This window comes from Phyllostomus discolor, chromosome 11, assembly GCF_004126475.2.
Source record: "Phyllostomus discolor isolate MPI-MPIP mPhyDis1 chromosome 11, mPhyDis1.pri.v3, whole genome shotgun sequence".
Taxonomy (NCBI): domain Eukaryota; kingdom Metazoa; phylum Chordata; class Mammalia; order Chiroptera; family Phyllostomidae; genus Phyllostomus; species Phyllostomus discolor.
The window spans coordinates 68,902,971-68,909,411 of NC_040913.2; positions in this window are offsets into that span (position 1 = coordinate 68,902,971).

Consider the following 6,441-nt stretch of genomic DNA (forward strand, 5'->3'; position numbering starts at 1 on the left):
GCTTACTCCTCATCTGGTTCATGTCAATCAATGTGTGCACATGCGTGTGCTTGTGTGTTTGTGTACGCTCACAGCACACTGCAGATTTTTTAGAAATGTAAATAATAGATGAGCAAGTACTGTGAACACTCCAAAAAAGGACAACATCCATTACAGTGGCTGTCTCGAAATGATGCTGGATAGCTCATCCGAGATACTAAAGTGATTCATAATCTGCCAAGTGATGAGCATTCCCGGCTGGAGCTCTGAAGAGGCATGTGTGTGTGTGTGTGTGTGTCTGTCTGTCCTGGTCTGTGCATGCATAATCTTACTTTCTTTGGCCCTATACTAACAAAATGCTTGCTCTGAAATCAATGGTGCAAATAAATTTTTGAATTAGACTGCAGAAAAGAAGTGGAAAAAGTAAGAATGAACCACCGCCTGGACTTCCAGGTGATGGTGGTTTTATATCTAAAAGTATTCGTTTTATCAGGAGCATATATAAAATGCCACTTCTTACCAATTGTTTTTTTTTTCTTCCAAACATCATTATAACTTGCATTTCTATCCTCTGAAGCTATTTTAAAATTCTTTAATTTAGTAAAATTAATTTTCTCAGATATATCTATTCAGAAGCCTGGTTCACGAAAAAATGCAAACAGTAGAAAACAAATTTCTGCACTCGTTTTTCAAAGGTCTCACAACCTCTGCAGCATGACCTTTCTTAATGGCCCAACAGTGCCGAACCCTTCATCAAACTTTCATGCCCTGCGTTGGATGCACTGGACTCTGAGAGGTGACAGGGGTGGGGCGTAGATAAATGACCCGGGAAGCTGAGGTATGTCGCAGGTAATGACCGGGCTATTATTCTGAATGATAATGCCAGGCTTGCACAGAACACTTTGCCTAATTAGACTTCACACAAGGGGAAAAACGCTTTAATATTTAACAAGTATAATGGTGTAGTCAATGTACACAAATCAGCCCGATAAGGAATGGTGCTTATTAAAGAGAGAGACAGATGGCTACGGGAAAGGTACGGGCATTAGGTGTGAAACCTCACAGGCTCCAGCTGTGAACAGCAGCAGCCAGTACCTTCAAATTGCCACTTCAACCCAGATACCCTGCGCATCCTGTAGTCCTGTCGTCCTGCTCAGCAGGCCACAGATGCGCCCACGCCACAGATTTAACAAAATAACTGGGCTCCAAGAGACCATCTTCGCTGCTTCTCAGAGCTGTCTTTTCTGAGCCACTGGTGCTGCTGTCAAAGGCCCCGTGAGTCAAGATGTCCAACGCCTCCTAGAATCTGTTCAGTTAGACAATTCACCCTCCTTTTTATTACCTTCGAGAACACTTATGTGTTGGAAGCCTTCCTGACTCTATTAAATCCACCCAGGCTGCCACAAGATTATGAATACATAATTTGTTTATAGGTATCTTTCAAGAAAACAAAGAAGACAGTATAAATGAATATAGTTAGAAACAGGCTTCCTTATGAACTAAAAGTTATAGCAAAAGAGATTTCTAAGAGGGGGGGTTATCTGTTCAGTTTCTCCAGGGTCAGAATGACATTCAGTACAAGGACCCACAGGCAATCTGCACATTTCTGAACAGTCTCCTACCAACCCCGCTGACTATCAGTCGCTGCATGCATTCATCCCACACACACTCACTGAGAACCTACCATGCCTGCACACTACTACCGTGCCTACTACATTCCGTGGGGTACATCAAAAATGTGTAAACTGGGGTCCCTGTGCTCTTGGACTCCATGGTCTTGTCCGAACGTGATGTAAAAGCAACCACAACGCCCGTCGCCATGTACCGCGTGGTTACACAGGTACCTCTGGAGGCCCCATGGCAGTCGTTGGAGTAGGAGCTTCAAAGGCAAACAGACCTGTGTTGAAATGCTGGCTCTGTCGTGGTCATCTGAACCAGCTCAGGTGCTCCATCGGCCTGAATCTCAGACCAAGTATTTTTGTATGGGTTCTGTTTTCAATTCCACAAATAAAGTGTTGCAAATAGTGTTTAGCACATAGCAGATTTTTTTCCTAACCTCTGCCATTTGTGTATGTATTTCAAGTTTCTCCTTTCCCAGGAGAAAAAAATGGGCCTCCTTTTCATTGAAAAGCCAAGTATTCAAGCTGCAATGATAACCATATCTAATGATGTCGGGGTAAGATGTGAATCTTATGTCTCCTTGGGCACAAACAATCCCATTTTTGACTTGTGTCCCTAACCAAACTCCTCCAAAACTATTCTTACCATGTATTTCCAGAATAGAGCATGGTTTTTGAAGTTCAGAGAACAAAGAATTTCAAGTTTTAATTTACTAGCTGTATGTTTACAGATGAAGCTGAAATCACTTAGAGTTGATCTGATTCATGAAGCTTATTGCCATTGTTTCCATTTCTGATGTTATAAAATCAACAGGAAACAAAATCCCCTTGGCCTTGAAGCTGGTACTGAAAGCTTGCCATCCCCAGGGAAGATGTCCCACATGTCATTAAGCCATAACTTGATAATATATTCTACTCTGTGTCTCACTCAACTGTGAGTTCCTCAAGGTCAGAAACTCCTGTATTTTCCTCCAGTACTGAGCACAGTGCCAGGCACATGGTAGGTGCTTCATAACTACCTTCTCAGCAGATTCTGAGAGCAGAGGTTTGTGTAGGTGGCATCGCTGAAGGGGGACCTGAAATGGCCTGCCCTGCCCGCGGCTATGGTACTAAGGATGCCCACGTGGCCCATCCAGAGCAGCACTGAACACACAGGACCTGGGTTCCATCCCCAGTAATGTCATTCCACTAAGTAGCCGGGTCCTCTTAATTAAGACACTTCACCTCTTTGGGCTTCCTTCTGTTCATTTGCAAAACATGAAGATAATTGATTATGAAGACCATCAAAATGATCTCAAACGTGCTATTATTTCTGCAAAAGACTAATGCTAGACCTAATGATCTCAGAGACAATACTGTTTTCATTGATGTAATCTTGCTAACCAGTGGTCCTCCCGTTACTTCTGACTCCAACAGGTCATTGTCCAGACTACTCAGTGGGGACCACAAATCCTCCAGGACCCAGGTGTCCCTTCCAAATGCACAATATATTTGCCCTTTCAAAGATTTCTAATTCATAGAAATAAAATAAGTCAACATTGCCAGCTTTATTCAAAGCTTCTCCATTTATTCTCTGACCCTCATTCCTAAGTGATGAACAGTAGGAGTAATACTTGTCCATTTCACACCTGTGTGACATCTGCTCCCAAAATAATCAAAGACTCACTTGTGGGGACCAGGGAAAGGAGTTAAAAGAAGCCGGTGCATCCCGTGCACTTTCACCCCAGGCTGGACCATCACAAGCAGAACGGGCACCTCCTCAGGCACACAGAGGGTTCTATAAAGGACCCACATCCACCTCCCACTTGCCCCACCCCAGTGAAAAGTTCCAACACCCACTGGCTACCCTGTGGTCAGCAACAAAACTCACCATTTAGGGAGGATGGGAAAGAAATCACAGTCCTGGTCGTCAGTGAGCAGATCATTTCCACGGCTGGTCTCGAGTGGGAGAGAAACCAAGAAGCCTATAGTTCCTGCATCTCCTCCTACCCCGTTTCCATCAGAACATGAACTCGAAGTCACCCTCTCTACCTAGAGGGTCTGCAGAGGTGTCCCATGGCCTCTGCTGTCCACACTACCCTCAGCCCAGACTCATTCTGACCCAGACTCGCTCTCAGAGGAAGACGAAAAGGTAATTCTAGTAAAGCCGGGTGAGTTCTCCTGAGTACCCAAGGTATTCATAGAAAAAAGTCCTCAGGATGTTTAACTACTTAAGTGACTAAAACACTCTCTACAAAGAAAAAACACTTTTCAGACAATCCAAGACCCAAAATGTTGAATCGGATCCAACGAAGTAACAAATTTTAGGCTCAGATTTTGGCTGTGGCCACTATTTGGATGGACGAATTCATTCACAGTCCATAAATCTCATTTATTTGCATTCAAATGGCCCCTGCGTCGCACTGATTAAATTCCTACTTTAAGAACTTACTTATGGCCACAGAGTGAGTCAGCTCTGGAACCCATCTGTCCTCCGGCTTTGCAGCCAGCCACTCACCTTCCCTAGCAACTGTCTACACTTCCATGGGGAGGAGATACGAAAAACGAAAAAGTCCTCAAACTCAGCTCTGTCCTGCTATTCGGGGCCAGAAATCTATGGGCCCCAGAAATCTAAAGGTCTTGAGTTTAGTAAAAAAAAAAACCAAAGGAACCTCCCCACCAAAGAACATGGTTTGGGTAGAAACCAGAGCTTGCAGGTCGCAGGTACATCCAAAGAAGCATCTGCCCAAAGCACAAGTCTCCTCCCTTCTTGCCCCATTACGCAGCTGCAAACGTACTTAAATCAATCCTATTTCCATATAAATAATACATCCAAAAATACCCTGGGTATTTTGAGTTACTCATGTCTATGGAAGCCCAAGAAGAAGTATTTATTTCCTCTCCATTTGTATATGGAGTGAATGAGAAATAAAAGAATAGCTACTGTCCTTTGAACAGCTAATTAAAGTAGCCAAGGGACACTAGGAATTCATCCTTTAACATCACGCCCCACTCACTGCCTCCCTGCCCTCAGTCCGAAAGGATGCCAAGGGTGGTTTTCTGGGTTCATTTCCAAACCAAGGGACCTTCTCAAGTGACACGTACGCAGTGGGTGTTCAAGACACATTTTATTATAATCATCTAGAATTTAAGATATTAAAAAACTATCCAAGAACAGAATTAGAAGATTTAAGGTCCAGAGCCAACAAATACAGACCGCTCCTCCTGGTCTTCCCACTGGGCCCGGGGCCCTTGTTTTCTCCTTCACGCTTCCTTCCTGGGGCCACGAGCTAGGCAGTTTGTGTGCATTACCTAAATCCACCAGCAAACTGCCCAATAAGATAGGCACCACCACCCTCATTTTTCAGATGAGAAAACTGGGATCTCAAGAATTATCGTATTTTACTGTGTATAAGGCACTCTTGTATATAATGTGCACCCAAGTTTTTGGCCCAAACTCTCAGAAAAAAAATCTTTTGTTCTAATTTTTGAATTCAATTATGTATTGATTTATATTTAGATATTTGCTTTTTGTATAATAAAGGAATTTTAGCATTTATTTTTGAACATATATTATGGTACAAGAAATTTTATGTATCAAATAATTCCAAAACACAAGAACAGAGACGAGGTATTTCAGGTACTACCCATGTATAATGTGTGTCCTTATTTTTCCCTCAAAAATTCGAGCAAAAAAAGTGGGCATTATACACAGCAAAATACGGTAAGTAGCTTGCCTGAGATCACAGTTAAGAAAGACAGAGGGGAGTTGTGAAACTGGGTGAACTGGCTCTAACTCCCAAGCCCACTCACAGCCGGGTACTTCCTCCTTCGGTTCCTTGTTGGTTCCCTGTTCCCCGTTTTCTCACTTTTTACAGTGCTCCGCATGCGCTCATTCTGCTGAGCTCCCCCAAAACCATCTGCACTAACTTGGATTTCATTTCAAGGGCTATGTCTCTTCCTACAAAGCTAGCTATCTTTGTGTTGTTTTCTTCAAGTCTGCTTGCTCCTTTCACTTCCATAAATATGCACTCTATTAAGTCCATAAAATGGGCTGTTGAAAATTACAGTAACTTGCTTTAAACTATTCCCAATGCAAGTCCATTTTTTTAATTTTTTGTGTTTTTTACAAAACCCTGAATCAACCTTCTCTCGCACCTGGGCAGGTTCTGTTTGCTTACTCGCAGAACGGCTGGTGTGTGCCTCTGAGCTAAGGCACAATAAACAGTGAGCCAAGGGCTCCCGCTCCCTGGCTGCGGCAGACAGTGCTGAACTGTAATGATGTGGTACAACCCTCGCTCCCTCCCTACCACCCACAGCATCTACCCTGGACACCAAACAAGGCAGCTCATTATCACAAAACCACCAGGAACATCTCTCTAAAAACATCCTCTGATCTCACAGCCCCACCGGGTCTACAGAAGTGCCAGCAGGACCCCCTGCAGGGGCCCCTTGGACCTGGCTCTCTGCCTCACTGTGTATTTAACCAAATCTCCAACTGGAAAAAAATTTTAAAGGCTTATTTCCTGACACCAGCTACCCCTTGAAGATCTGGAGTGGGAACTGGCAACAACGAATAATTTTGACTTAGCTCCTTGCTGAGGGAGGATGCATTGCTTTTTGGCAAAACCCTGCAGCAGGAGACGAGGGAGCTAGAAGCACACAGCAAGCACCGCCTGGGGGATGCAGACCCCTTCTCAGCCTTCAGCAGAGCCCACCCTGCCTGGAGCTGCACATCTGAGCCACTGACCCCCACCTCGTGCCCTCAAAAATAAGATGCTCATTATTCTCACCCTGCCCTCCAACTAGATCCCAAACTGTTTTGGTCTGACCCACCTCAACTTTTGTTTTTGGCTTGTTCCAA